Source organism: Bison bison, unplaced genomic scaffold, assembly GCF_000754665.1.
Source record: "Bison bison bison isolate TAMUID 2011002044 unplaced genomic scaffold, Bison_UMD1.0 scf7180017864205, whole genome shotgun sequence".
In the NCBI taxonomy this organism is placed as follows: domain Eukaryota; kingdom Metazoa; phylum Chordata; class Mammalia; order Artiodactyla; family Bovidae; genus Bison; species Bison bison.
The window spans coordinates 3,852,186-3,867,954 of record NW_011494777.1 but is presented as its reverse complement, the minus strand read 5'-3'; the positions used below and the strand labels follow the sequence as shown (position 1 = coordinate 3,867,954).

General features: G+C 44.3%; 1 protein-coding gene across 1 annotated transcript in view; it reads right to left on the bottom strand.

Annotated features, from left to right (window-relative positions):
• OPCML (opioid binding protein/cell adhesion molecule-like) overlaps window positions 1-15,769 on the bottom strand; it is a 527,809-nt gene that overhangs the window by 109,649 nt on the left and 402,391 nt on the right.

The following is a 15,769-nucleotide window of genomic DNA, read 5'->3' as shown; positions in this document are numbered from 1 at the left end:
TTTTTCACAAATTATGAGATAAATAGAACAAATATTCTCACTATTAAAAATGAAGAAATTGAGGCATGGGGAGGGGTAAGAAAATTGCCAAAAATTATGTGGTCAATAAATGACAGAATCCCTTCCATTATATTGTGTCGCCTCTTTGTTTAACCTCCTATCAGTGCCCCAAACACAATATTTACATTTGCATTCTCTGCTTCAAAGGTCCTCCCACCACCTCTTCCTTCATGGCGATGCCCACCGTGAATGAAACCACCTCCTGGTCAGTCAGTTTCTCCAGTGAAGCCCCTGCTAGGAGTGCGGGGCCGCTCAGTCATCCTGGTCTTACCAGCACCAAGCTAGCAAAGGGAGGCGCTCAACACTTCTCATTTTATTTTCCATCTGAATTGAATTTGGCAACACTATTATGGCCCTTTTCTGTTTACATCATAACTTTATACATATATATATATATATATATATATATATATGAACATTTGGAAATGACTTTAAGTGCTTCTACCTATATTGACAAGAGAGCTTTGTTCAATTTTCAAACAAGTATCTGTGGCATATGAATCTGTCTCTCTATCATCTATCTATCTATTGTTAGAGATTATGAATATACAGATAAACACAAAAATGTATAACAATCTCACTAGAAATGCTGAAATGACCCAAAGAAAATGGCAGGACTCACATGAGTCTAATTAAAAGATGACAAATAGCTCAGTGTGTTTCCAGTCACATCTGCAGACACTGGGGACCCTCCCTGCAGGTCTTGTGTACACCTGGTTATCTTCTCATTGGCGTTGGTGGATCACAATGTGTTCTCACATGACTGGGCAGATGCCTCACTGCACAATGACAAGGACTTCAGATTGTGGTCATTTTAGATGGATGGATGGGTGGGTGGGTTGATAGTAGACAGATAGATACAGACATATAGATACCTATACAGATACAGATGTAGATATAGACATAGATAAAATATTATCCCTCTCTCTTATATGCATACACACACACACACACACACCTACAGAGAAACAGACAAACACAGTAGTGTCAGACTGCAATTAGTATCTTGAGGAAGGAAGGTATCTTGGGCTTTGGGTTACCAAGTGGTATTTGTATGTTCTCTCTGTACTGTCAGCATGGCTGACCGCTCTTAAAGATACCTGTGTGTCTTACCCACAGCCCTTCCTCTCCAGTCTTGCTGCCACTGGCTGAGTTGAGAAGCTCATCACCTCTTCCTCGGAATATTACAATTTCCTCACTTCTCTACCCACCTGCATAGCTCAGACCGCATACAGCCACCACCATTTCCTCTTAAATATTGCTTTTGCCTAACCCCCAACCTTTGTCCCCAGCTGAGACTATGGAGTCCAAACTTTTGCACAGGATCTAGCAAATCATTCCCAGCCTGACCGTAGCCTCGGCGCCAGCCCCCTCCTCCCCTGACAAGGAGCCCCATGTCCTCTCCGGGGCTACACCTTTCTCTCCTCCTGGGGCTACACCTTTCTCTCCTCCTGGGGCTACACCTTTCTCTCCTCCTGGGGCTTTTACACACCATGCTCCTTCTGCAGGTAGACACCCCCACTTCTATGCCCTAGGGGCTGCTCACCTTCTACACTCAACTTGAATATGAGCTCCTTTATGATGCTTTCACTGCTTCTTCTGCCCTCAAAGCATTCCTGTTTATGTCTTTATCATATCATTTATCTTTACCACTAAGCTCCATCCATGGACAGAATCTGCAATATTCATCCTTGTGTTCCTATAGTATAACAACAAGCCTGACATGAAGTAGCATCTTTCCCCCAAATGCAGCGCATAATTGTGTAGTTTTTTAAAGTGTGTATCTTGAATCTGCCAAGTATTCTCCACCCTAGACACTTGACATCTGCCCTTTCTCCTCCCTGAAATACTCTCTACTTTATTCTTTTTTTTCAGTTATAATGTGTTTTATTAACATAGATCACAGTCTCCTTTGTGAATCATTACATATGCCTCCATGGCATTATTTTCAAAAGCTGTCCAGTCCAAACTCAAAATATTTATGCACCCTCTATTGCTGCCTTTGGTTTATTTTCAACCCAGTCTGTGATGCAAACAATTTCACGCTCTGAGATAAAAAAGTATTTCTAAAGCAGAACTGTTTCTCTGTGCAAAGGTAACTGGGGACAGAACTCTGGATATACTGGCCCCACCCTACACAAAGGTGATCTGACAAGACTGAAACAGTGTGTGAGAGGCTGTGCTCCACAGCTTAGGTTCTGCAGTTGGTAAACTTGTGTAGCCTTGGGCTTAACCCCTCTGAGCCCTGGTTCTCCATCTGTAGAATGACGAAGATAGAATTGGTCTTAGTTGCTATAAGAACTGCGTGTAAATGTGTATAGCATGCTAGTACAGTGCCTGGAAATAAGTAAGTGCTTAATAAATGTTAGCTGCTTTTGTTCATATTTATATATGTTGCTAATATTATATATGGCATTGAGAATCTCATAAATAGCTTGGTGGTGGTGGTGGTTTAGTCACTAAGTCATATCTGATTCTTTGCATCTCCATGGACTGTAGCCTGTCAGGCTCCTCTGTCCATGGGATTTCCCAGGCAAGAATACTGGAGAGGGTTGCCATTCTCTTCTCCAGATAAATGACTTAATCTGTGCCTAACTGCTCATTCTCTCAACCTCGATTCCTTTCATTTTAAGTCAAGACATATAAATGAAGTTTGCCTTGGATAGCAGGGACAATTTCATGATATATGCTTGCAGAATAAAAAGGAAATACTTGATAAATAGTTATTCATCTCTGCCTCTTCATCTGAGCTGCTGAACCTAAGTGAATGTGTAGGGAAAATTGCACGTTTCTATAAAGAAATGGTCTGGCTCTTCCATATTTATTTTCTTTCAGGGGGGTGCTGCTTCTATTTCCAGAAGGAGCTTCAGCACTGCGCCTCCCTGTTTCCAGGGCAGTAATTCCACCTGTTAAAACTCTTCCCTGTTTTAAGTGTTTTAAGACTGAATGGCACAGTCAAAACAAATGAAAAAAGAGAATCTTATAATTTGGAGTCATAGAGGCTAAAGTCTGAATACCACTTTTTTATTGGCTACACAGGGTCTTAGTTGCAGTTTGTGGGATCTAATTCTCTGACCAGGGGTCGAACCCAAGCTCCCAGCATTGGGAGGACGGACTCTTACCCACTGGACTACCAGGGAAGTCCCTGCATACCACTTCTTTCCAACTTGTTTTTGTGTGATTAAGCCCTTGAAGTATAAGCTTCCTCAACCATAAAATGGGTAAAACCAAAAATATTTGCCACACAGGAATGTGGAGAAAAAATTAGAGATAATGATTGCAAAGAGACTTAAATACTTATTATTTTTGTTTTTACATTATTATTATATTGTCATCACCCCCAGGGAATAACAAAATATTAAGAGACAAGGGAAAATGAATATAAATATGAACTGCATTCTAGTACATTTTTAAACCTCAAGGCTAGTTTATAAAAATAATAGACTTTTAACTCCTCATTGTTTTATTCTTCAAGGATTACCTTTTATTTTGTGTTTTAACAAGGAAGATAATTTCATAAACTAGAGTTAAGACTAATTTGGGAATTACAGCAAGCATGCTAGGCTTGGTCATGCCGTATTTTCTACACTAAATAGTATGATATGGTGCAAAGAGCATTCCACCAACTGTCAGGAGATGTGGACTCTAATGTTGGCTTCTCCATAGCTGTGTGACTTTTTGTAAATCAGTTAATAGTTCTGGCTTAAGATGTGTGTGTGTGTGTGAGATGTGTGTTTCTGTGTGCATGTGTGTGTGTGTTTTATGTATGTGGTGGCGGTCTCTTTTATTTATTTGGTTAGTTTTGAGTGAAGAAGTTAGATTGTGAATTCTTAGGTCCATTCTAGTCTAAATTCTGTGAGTTAATTATCTTCTAATAACACTGCAAGTTCAAGGTGGCTACTCTGGGGTACAAAGTAGTGGTACCACCACCAGGAGCAGTAACAAAATATCGAGTGTTTATTTATTTGAGCCTGGTATTAAGTGCTCTTATACATCATTTCCTTCAGTCCCCAACATATCCTTAGTAAAGTCTCTCTATTAAAAAATCAGCATAAGGGTAGATATCTACATCAGTGGAAAAGAAATAAGTGTCCAGAAATATACCCATACATTTATGGTCCATTGATTTTCAATAGGATGTCAAGACAATTCAATGAAGAAAGAATAGGCTTTTCAACAAATCGTGCTGGAACAACTGGACAGCCACAGGAAAAACAATGAAGTTGGACCCTGACGTCACATCACATACAAAATTAACTCAAAATGCATCACATACCTATATTTAAGAACTAATTCCTAGAAGAAAGCAAAGGTGTGAATCTTTGTGATCTTGGATCAGGCATGATTTCTTAGATATGACACCAAAGGCCCAAGCAACAGAAGAAAAGAAATAGGTAAACTGTACATTACTGAAATTTTAAAAACTTTTAATTGTATTCAATTTGAAGCAAAGTTTGTGCTTCAAAGGATACTATCAAGAAAATGAAAAAACTCCTACAGAATGGGAGAAGATTTTTACAAATAATATATCTGATAAGGAACTAGTATCTGAAATACATAAAAGCACAGGCAACACAACAAAAAATACAAACAACCCAATTAAAATGTAGACAAAGGGATTTGAATAGACTTTATTCAGTGAAGATACACAAATAGCCAGTATACACATGAAAAGATGTTTAGCATCATTATTCATTAAGAAAATGCAAATCAAAACCACAGTGAGTTTCCACTTCACATCCACTAAAATGGCTATAATCAAAAAGACAGATAATAACAAGAGTTGGTGAGGAGGTAGAGAAATTGGAACCCTCCCGCATTGCTAGTGGAATTGGAAGATGGTGCAGCCGCCGGACAGTGTGGCAGTTCTTCAGAAGATTAAAGATAGAGATACCATGCGATTTACCAATTCAACTCCTAGGTATACGCTCAGGATGAACGAAAACACATCCACACAACATATTTTACACAAATGCTCATAACAGCATTTTTCATGGTAGACAACAATTGGACACAACCCAGACTTTCATCCACAGCTGAATGGATCAACAAAATATAGCACATCCATACAGTAGAATACAATGCACCCATGAAGAGAGACAAGGTTCTGATGCTTTAACATGTGTGAGCCTTGGAAACACTGTTACGTGGAAGAAGCCAAACACAAAAGGCAATGTGTTATGTGGTTTCTATTTACATGGAAGTTCCCAAATGGGCCAATCCATAGAGACAGAAACTACATTAGTTGCCAGGGGCTGGGGAGAGGGCAAATAGGGAGAGACCACTCATGGGCCTGGGTTTCTTTCAGGGGTGATGCTCTAGAATTGGACAGTAGTGACTGGTCTGCAATCTTGCGCATAGACTAAAAGTGACTGGATTCTAGTCTTTAAAAGGATGAATTTTCCAGTTAAAAATTACATCCCTATAAAGACCCTGTTTAAAACAAACAAAAAACAAGTCCTATCAGCTCTTGAGTGGTAGAATCAGACATTCTTGCACTAAGGAGAGAGGGCAACCTCCCACATGTGATTCTCAGGAAGTGCGTCCTTCCTTTATGATAGTTCCATGCATGTGCTTAACTCTTCAGTATTTGTTGCTTACCCACTGTCTCCCCTCCTTTTTCAAGACAGCTAGCCATGTGTGCTCCAGCCAAGTCAGCCTCTCTGCAATGCTTAAGGTACCCCGTGCTCACTCACCGTCCCACACTATTACCTGTGCTGCGTTGTCTGCCTGTGAGCCCCTTCTCACTCATCTGCCTGTTCAAGTCCTACTCACACCTACACACTGATACTGAGATACAGCACCCTCCTCCATCACCACTCTGCATCCTGAGGGTGAGTGTTGGGAGGTGCTCTGTGACTTCCTGTGCATAATGATGTAATATATTCATTCTAAAATTTACACGAGTGTGTAACATGTCCTAGGATTACTTTAGGGATAGAAGAGAGGACAAGTCCCACTCTCATGCCAACTGTAGAGCTTGGTGTCTACAGGAGAACATTAGCACTGACACATGATCATGGGAGTTAACATGTGATGGTGCTGTGGGTGTGCAAGATACCAGGAAGGCCTGTGACAGGGGTCCTTCCCGGCCAGCGGGTCTAGGTGAGGGATTTGTTCTGAGCAGACCTGGGCAGAAGGATCAGCGTATGTAAGGGTTACATAGAGACAGGAAGCAGGGTGAGCTTGGGGGGCTGTGGGTAAAGTAAAAAGAGGAAAGCCATGCACGGTGAGGCTGGACAGGCAGAGGCCAGAACTCATGGGTTTGTGGAGGAAATGCTAGGAGTTTTATCCTTTTACGGGAGAAATGGAGGGCTTTAAAATGTTGGATGATGGTGGTGATGGTGGTGATTATGTTGGTGGTGATGATGGTGGTGGTGGTGGTGATGATAACAATGGAGGTGGTGATCATGACAATGATGTTGGTGGTAATGTTGGTAGTGATGGTGGTGGTGATGATGATGGTGATGATGCTGGTGGTGACAGTGCTGATGGTGGCGATGGTGGTGATGATGATAAGATGATAACGATGGAGGCAGTGATCATGGTGATGATGATGGTGATGATGTTGCTGGTGATGTTGGTGGTGATGATAATGATGATGATGATGGTGGTGATGATGATGGTGGTGATGGTGGTGATGATGGTGATGATGTTGCTGGTGATGTTGGTGGTGATGGTGATGATGGTGGTGATGGTGATCATGATGGCAGTGGTGATGATGATGATGACAAAGATGGTGGTAATGAGTGTTTGTGGGAGGACAGATTACATTGGGAAGAGGGCAGAAGTGGGAACAGGAAAGCTAGCTCAGCTGTTGCCAAGTAGGGAGGTGGTGATACCTTAGACAAGTGTGGTATAGCAGGGAAGATGGGCAGAGAGGGAGATGTGAGAGACATTTAGAGGTAGAACAAGCAAAGTTTGGGGAGGGTCAGGATCTGTGTTAAGCATTAAAGCACTTCTCACAGTGCTCTGTTATCAGTGTCTCTCTCACCTACTGGGTGAGAGAGAAGAGAAGAATCTTCATAAACAAGGACAGCTATTTGTTCATCTCAGCATCCCTAGCACCAATCCATGTGTGCTGGATTTAACTGACAGCACAGAGAGGCTCCTAGAAAACACAGTTGTCAGAATCCAGGGGGCAGCCAGGGAATTGGAACTGGGTCAGCCCGCGTGTGGTCACACCCCAATCCTTAAGAGACAGGACCAGCTGATGCAGTTTCAGACTCTGACTGTGAGCTGAACTCCCTTTGTGCCCTGGTGTGATGTGGTTTTATACTATCCTGGCTAAGATTAGACCTGGGGGGCTTTGACTGATTTTCTATTCTTGGCTCTAGTTTGATTCGTGGAATGTAGGGAAGGAGAACAAATGGTTATGAATTACACATGAATATACTCTGGGGACCAGAACATCCCCAACCCTCCAAGCTCCACTGAGGCCATTTGTGATGATTGTCTCCACTCTCTCTTACGGAACCTATTTATAGACACAGACACACGTCTCCTATTTTTAATTTGCACGATTCAAGCAACTGACCAGGATCAGAGAACCTCCATGCTGTCAGAGTCTTTCTCTTCTGTTGGTCTTTCTGGGGCAGGAGATGCCTCCCTCTGGAGCCTTCTTTTGTCCTGTCCTCTCTGACTCTCCACCTCCCCCTGAGGGTTCTGCTTGCCACACACACACTCAGAATCTCAGGGTTTAATTTACATCATGCAGTTTTCAAGTCAAAAATGGACCTTAGGGGATCACCTACCTCAACCTCCTCATTTTGCAGCCAAGGAAACACTCGTGTCCTAGCCCCAGTTACGTCAAGCATGTGTTGTGAGCTGGCGGGCAAGTCCGAGACCTCTCTTCACTCAAGTCTCTCCCACTTCAGGACCCCCAGGCCCTGGTCTCAGACCTGTCTCCTCCTCTTTACTTCTTTACTTGGTCAGAGTTGTCTTTTGTTACAATCCCTCCTATTCACAGCATGACCTTGAAAGAGTCACAAAATGTCTCTAACCCCTGGTTCCCAAACTGCAAAATGGGTGATGTAGGTCACTCAAAGGGTCCTTGGGAAAAATAAATGGTAAAGGAATATAAAATGCTTTAATCACGGAGTCTGTCACATGATAAATGTCAATATCATTGGCTCTTAAGTCTGCTGATAGATTTAAAAAAAATTTTTTTTTTTGCCAGTAACTCTCAATTTTCAAAGAACTTCATGAGTGTCAGGAGGCACCATACAGATAACTTCCCAAACATCACTTATTTCATTCTGGGGAAATCTTACCAGGAAGGTTTACAATTGTACATTGTAGCAGAGAAGAACTAAAGACAGAGACAGGTTAAATAAGTTGCCGAATGTCACACAGCAACAGAGGAGAAGCTGAGATGTGCACACAGTCCCCACTGCCTGCAGAACCCCAGGTCTCAGCACTGCAAACCACACCCACAAGCAGCACCGGTCTGCGGGCTCATGAATGTGGCAGCCAGCTCCTGGCCTCGCAGTTCACACATGGCATGTTGGATTTCAGGGGACTCCTATGGAGTTTGGAGTGAAGCTGCCCTCTTCTGATGGCCTGGAACAGCAGGTAATGCCAACCACACTGAATAGGGAGCAGGACCAGATGAGGTGGTCTGGGTGATGTGCCAGCATGCCCTAATCATTGACTGCTTCTCATTCTCTGCCTCGTGTCCTTGGGCCCCTCATTCTGCGCTCCTGGGTCAGAGGATAGCAGCATAGAAAGGAGCTGGAGGTGGGACTATCCCGCCCAGGGTATGCCCAGCCCTGCCCTCCAGCCTCTCAGCAGAGTCGCCAATGCTCCAGTTCTGCTGGACCAAAGCCCAGCCTGGCAGGGACAGGAGGGAGGAGGACCCCCCACCTAAGAATCCGGCCATATGCATTTAGGGCTTCATGAACCCCCTCCAACTCTTCCATCAGCTCCTGGCCTTCCTGATTTTTGTTTGTTTGTTTGGCCCAACACCCTGTCAGCAGATGATCTCTGACACCACCTTTGTGTGTCCATCCTTCTCCCTGTCCCCAAAGGCCTTATGATGAATGCGGGAGTGGCAGGGGCAGGAAGGGGCGTGGAAATGGGCTTCTATCATGATGTTCTTGACAGTTGGTCCAGGGGCCCACCCAACACTCAGGCTCTCAGGTCTGGAGCCTTTGGCAGGGGCCTTCCCGACCTTCTCACCTCTCACTTGGCATCAGAGTATTTACTGGCTCCTGCCCTGCTCTGTGCCACTCATGCCCAGATGACAAGGATGGGCATCTTGTCAGTAGGGATGGGCATCCCTACTGTGCTCTGCTCACCTGCACGGCAACCTCAGAGCCTCGACGGACTCACCTGAGTTTCCACCACTTTCCACACAGCCTTACCCTTGGTCTGTCCTTCAGGAACCATCTGGATTCTCCCCAGCAATTCTCCTGTCTGCCAACTCTGTAACTTCCTTCCCTTCCCTCCCCTTCCCCCCTGCTCCCGCTCCTGTACCCCAGATGGAGTCACCTGTGCCCAGCTCTGAGATAGAATTGAAGAAGAAATTCGCTAGGATTAGACACAGAAACTTTGCATCTCAGGAGGAAGGTGGGACTTGGAAAATCTTAAAGAAACAGGCCCTTGCCCACAACAATGCCCACAGCAGGCTGCTGGCATGGGAAGGAAGCTGGAAGGGCCTCTCTTTCTCACTCAGCATTTATAAGGAAATGGCAACCCCTTTCTCTCCACGACCCCTGTTTCAGTATTTTATAACATGAAAAAGCTAAAACTTTGCTCAAAAGGATCTAGTTATGAACAAAGGATCTTCTCTGGTGGCTCAGATGGTAAAGGATCTGCCCTCAATGTAGGAGACCTTGGTTCAATCCCTGGGTCAGGAAGAGCCCTGGGGAAGGGAATGGCAACCCACTCCAGTATTCTTGCCTGGAGAATTCCACGGACAGAGGAGCCTGGTGGGCTACAGTTCATGGGGTGGCAAAGAGTCAGACACCACTGAGAGACTAACACGTTCAGTTTTCATGAACAAAGGGAATCATAAAAAATAATATACTTTAAATATTGCATGTACCTCTACTTCAGTATTCTTATTAAAGAAGATGTGGCACATATACACGATGGAATGTTAGCTATACAAGGGGACGAAACTGGGTCATTTGTAGAGATGTGGGTGGACCCAGAGTCTGTCATGCAGAGTGAAGTAAGTCAGAGAGAGAAAAACAAGCACCGTGTATTAATGCAAATCTGTAGAATCTAGAAAGATGGTACAGACGAACCTATTTGCAAAGCAGAAATAGAGACACAGACATAGAGAACAAAGGTATGGATAGCAAGGGAGGAAACGGGATGGGGGAGATTGCGATTGATATGTAAATATATGCATATATATACACACACACACACACATTACTATGAATAAAACAGGTAACTGATGAGAACCTACTGAATAGCACAGGGAACTTCACTCAATGCTCCGTGATGACCTAAGTGGGAAGGAAATCCAAAACAGAGGGGATACATGTACACGCATAGCTGATTCACTTTGATATTCAGCAGAATCTAAAGTGACATTATAGAGCAACCATACTCCAAAAAATTGCTTGAAATAAATGTTTAAAGATTTAAAAAATAAAGTTTATTAACCAATGGCAAAAAATAAATAAAAGTGAGAAAAGTCATGTTCTCGGTTCTCTGGGATTCCACCAGCTCTATCCTCCATGAGTTTTTACTGAGTCCTCTATGGACCCGGTATTGGCCGCAGCATTCATTGTACTTCGATCCATATCTCGCAGAAAGTACAGCATGGAAGCCTTCCTCAGTCCATATACAAGCTTATGTACCCCTTTATAAAACTCACTACTAGATCCACAAAAGACAAGATTTCTAATGTGAGAGAATATGCTTGGATTTCTGAGGATGAGGAAGTCCTACTGAGCGTAGGACTGCAGTACCATTGTTATGTCAGTCTTTCTGCAAATCTCTAAATGCTGTCTCAATTCCAGCAAATCTGGAGAATCTGAAAATAAGGACCACTCTGCTTTCCCATTTTCTTACACTGGAGGAGGGGGAGGGGTCCGTGACTGAACATCGCTGATAAAAACATGATAACTGAGTCTCATTACAGCCAAAGACAAGTCTCATATTTTAGCATTTTTATTAAAGCTTTTTAAATTACTGAGTGTCTGGTATATTCAATACCGGGCCTAAGTGATTTATATTAGTCTATCCCTAGATACCCTATCTAATAAATAACTTGGCAATCTCCTAACCCATAAATATCCCTGGCCTCAGCAAAAAGCAATTAAAGCCCGTTAGGAAAAAAAAAAAAAATGTGGCTTCCCAGTACTCAGACTGCAGTGTCATTGGAGGGGCCCAGCGGAATAATTCAAGCCTTTTATCGACGGGGCCATGTCTCCTGTGCTTCCCACTCACCCACCAGGAATTTGCATTTCTGTTCCTGTCAAACACGAACACATCCCAGCTCTCTTTAAATGTGTAACATGTCATCAGCATGCAGGTGTGTTATCATGGAACTACTATTCCCAGCAACAAGTGTTCTATAATATCTGAGACAGTTTAGGCTTAAAATATTGTGCAAAACCTTTTGGGAAAGCCCTAGTGCCCAAAATGTTCAAAACGCATTAAGCAGCAAGCCAGCTACCTGAAAGGTTATTAGAGACTCCTACGTCACTAGCCCAGAAAATACTTCAGGTTAATAAGGTTCAACCAGCACGTCAGGTAAAAAGCTAAGGATATTTACGATAGTGGCTTAAAGTTCAGCACTTTTAGCAGCAAAAGAAGGCCTCTTTTCCTGGAAAAAACAAAAGCAGAAAACCTGTCTCTTTCTGGCCTTCCCTGAATCTCCAGGGATGTGTGAAGAAGTAAAGTCAGGGTCTTTCTCTCTTCTCACGTTAATGATTTTGCTCTGCATTGTATGCAACACACCGGCACCCATCTAGGACAGGAAACAGTCCCACACAGACATGTCTCATTCTTCTCAGGGAAGTTTTCAGGAAAAACTGCCCTGAGTAGGGAAGGATGGCCCTGGTCCAGGTTTTACAGGGATTCTCCAAATTACAATTGCAGTGAGCCCATGGCAAACTCGCCGTCAATTTCAGAGCATCGCGGGTTTTAATTCAACTTAATTTGATGTCCTCTAATAATATTTTTCATCATTTTCTTAAACATTGTCTATTTTTTTGCACTTCACTTCCCAGATAATGGTCACATATGGCTTGTTGGGGGAGGGAATAACGCCTTCTCTGCTTTCACAGGAGCCTAATAACACCCTTCTCACACATCTTCTGTCTCTAGGCACATCCAGAAGGCATATGGATGTCAGGCCATACGAATGTCAGTACAGTTGAACGGGATTATAGAGCTGTGAAGAGGGGAAATCTGGAAACTGCCTTCCCCCTTCCATTGTTTAGGGCACTGGAACGAGGAGCACCCACTAAATTTCATGTCCATAGCTTGGTGTTGGAAGACCTGGGTAACATTGCCATGGATGTGATGGAGAAGATTTACTTTTGCCCTGAGAATATTTATATTTATTTTACACTCCTTGTAAACAATAGGTTACAACCAGTTGCTCAGAGTTCCCCACAATTCTGCAAGCTACCTACATACTATCGCATTTCCAAATTATTTAATGTCATGGTTTTAAAGGTGACTACACTGACATGATCGAAACAACAACCTACTTCGAAACACAGACAAGTGCGACTCCCGCCTTGACTCTCACACCGCTCCCCACTGTCTTATGGTCTCTTCTAACTCATCTGTACTTTGTTTATCCAGCCAAGGTTTACTTGTGCGAGACAGGCAAATAAGAAAATAGATCTTCCTCACCCTGCCTAAGACAAAAAGTAGCAGAGTATACATACTGTTGTTCCATATTTATAAAAATACCCTGTACACACGTTTAGGGCTGTACTGTATTCCTTTGAAAGTGCGCATGTGCTCTGACACTGAGTCGTGTCCAACTCTTCGCGACCCATGGACTAATAGCCCACCAGGCTCCTCTATCCATGGGATTTCCCAAGAAGAATACTGGAGAGGGTTGCTGTTTCCTCCTCCAGGGGATCTTCCCCACCCAGGGGTCAAACCCAGGTCTCCTACATCTTCTGCATTGGTCTGTGGATTCTTTACCAGTGAGCCACCTGGGAAGTTCATTCCTTTGTATACACACATATACTTTATTGAACTTGTATCCTATGTGAGCTAAAATCCATTTCAATTTACTATCACAATGCCACTCAAACTACTGTACATTTGTGTGTGTGACTGTGTGTGTATACGTGTGTGTGTGTGTGTGTCTGTGCATTTTAGGCTTGTGAATGTGCGTGTGTGGAACAGAGTTCCAGAACAGGTAGAGGTTTAAAGTGTAAATCCTCCTATCATCTTGATGGGTATCGATAGATTTCTTCATGTGGGGGTCTGACCATGGTTCACATCCACCAACAGTCTGTGAGGCTATCTGTGTCCCCAACAGTCTTGGCAGCAGTCTGTATCACTAAGCTTTTGGATTTTGCCAATAAGTGAGAGATGGCATCTCTGTGTGGTTTGATTGCATCCTTTCACTCATGTCAGAATGGTCTGCAGCATTTTCTGTGGACTTTCTTTCTGTGCCCTTTGCCTGGGCCAGCGGGACTTTGCAGGGTCCTCTGTAATGAATCGTCTTTCTCTGTCCGTCAACTAGAGTTAATTTGCTGTGTTGGTGAGACCTCAGCCTCTGGAGACAGAGGGCCTGGCCTGCTTCCTGGAACTATCGTTTCCTGGCTGTGTGACCTTAGGAGGTTTATTAGCCTATTTGTGCCTCACATTTTATCTATAAAACAGGGACACAATGAGGACCTAAAATTCACGGGTGTTTAAGGTTTGCTGCTGCTACTGCTAAGTCACTTCAGTCGTGTCCGACTCTGTGCGACCCCAGAGACGGCAGCCCACCAGGCGCCCCCGTCCCTGGGATTCTCCAGGCAAGAACACTGGAGTGGGTTACCATTTCCTCCTCCAATGCATGAAAGTGAAAAGTGAAAGTGAAGTCGCTCAGTCGTGTCCCACTCTTAGCCACCCCATGGACTGCAGCCTACCAGGCTCCTCCGTCCATGGGATTTTCCAGGCAAGAGTACTGGAGTGGGGTGCCATTGCCTTCTCCATTTAAGGTTTAGGTGAGTCAATTATATGTCCAGTGCTCAGAACAGTGCCAGCTGCGTGGTCAGACACTCCTGGTCTCAGCACTGCTCATTCAAAGGTTGCTCAGCCCTCATGGCTGAGGGCACATTGGTCCAGGTCATCGCTGGACAAGGGCTGGGCTGGGTGGTCCTACCTGCCATGGCTCAGGGAGGGGGAGGCTTGATTTGGGACCAGAGGTGCCTCCTAAGAGTCAGCATGATCATTAGTCTCTGCAAACAAAGCCACCTGTGCACTGGCCCCTGTGTATGTGTCAGACAGAGGAGCCTGGTGGGCTACAGTCCATGGGGTTGCATAAACAATAAAACAACAACCAAACAACACCAGAGAAATGTCAGGCTTGGGGGACACAGCGAGATGGGGAGGGGACAGGCACCTATGCGCAAGCTCAGAGGGGCAGCAGGACATTCACCTGGCTCACTTTGAGCCCAAAAGGATTAAATGCCTTCTTTTCTCTTTGGAAAATGCAAGAGAAGAAATGCTGACATGTCTGTAGGGGAGATGTGATCCTCAAGGGCAGGAAAGGGCAGGGTGGGGATGGCCACACTGATCTGGACACACAGGTGTTTTCTGTGCCCCTAACTATGTGTCTGTGTATCTGATAAGACAAAGGGGACGGATCAGGGTGAGTCAGACAGTAGGAACCCGGTTGGCATCTTATGGAAAGGAAATGGAGGAAGCCAGACCATGGTTTTGGGTAAACTGGGATGGTGGGTAGAGACATGGCTACAGCCAGAAATTCTCAGTGAGGGAAGAGGCAGAGATTTTGCAGAATCCACAGCAGGGTTCCCAGTCCAGCAGAGACTGCATGTTACCTCTGGAGAAAATAAAACTCCCCTTCCAAGCACATTAACACACCCTTCATCATATTTACTTCCTTAGGGAAAAGGTCAGTGTAATAACATGGCAGCCATTTTGTGGGAATTTTTTAATCCCTAAATTAGATCTCTCCTAATTTTTTTGAATTGGGAAGTTAAAACTCCTATGCAGAGAACTTTCTGACTCTGCCATCACTCCTGATGCGGACTCTGTGTTTAGACACCGAGCAGACCCTCCCTCATGGAGACAGAGCCCAGCAATAGGTATTGATGGCAGGAGGAGGGAGACCCAGCGGAGCCCTCAAACGATGGATGATTAATTTCCAATGGATTTCATTTCTCCTAAGGGTGTAAAAATGAGAGCTTAGACCCGGAACCTGCTGTGGTTCTTCTCAAGGTGATAAAAACTCATTACAGTTAGAGCCTGTTCTACTGAATGTGCCAGAAGCAGAAACACGGAGCATTTGGGAGGATTCAGAGCAAAGAGAGTCGGGCTTATAAATGGGCCATGTGTGTGGACAGAGACTCAGAAAGGTTATCCAGCTTCCTCTTTCTGTAACTGAGAGGATCCTTTCTGTAACTGCCAGGCTGGCTGGGGTGGGTATAGGGGCTGGGGCCCAGGCTGCAGGTTCCTGAAGTCTGTGGGTATGGAGATGGGAAGACAGAAGGCAGGCTGGAGAGGGAAGATGATAGAAGCAGTCCTAGAGGAGAAACAGGGGACA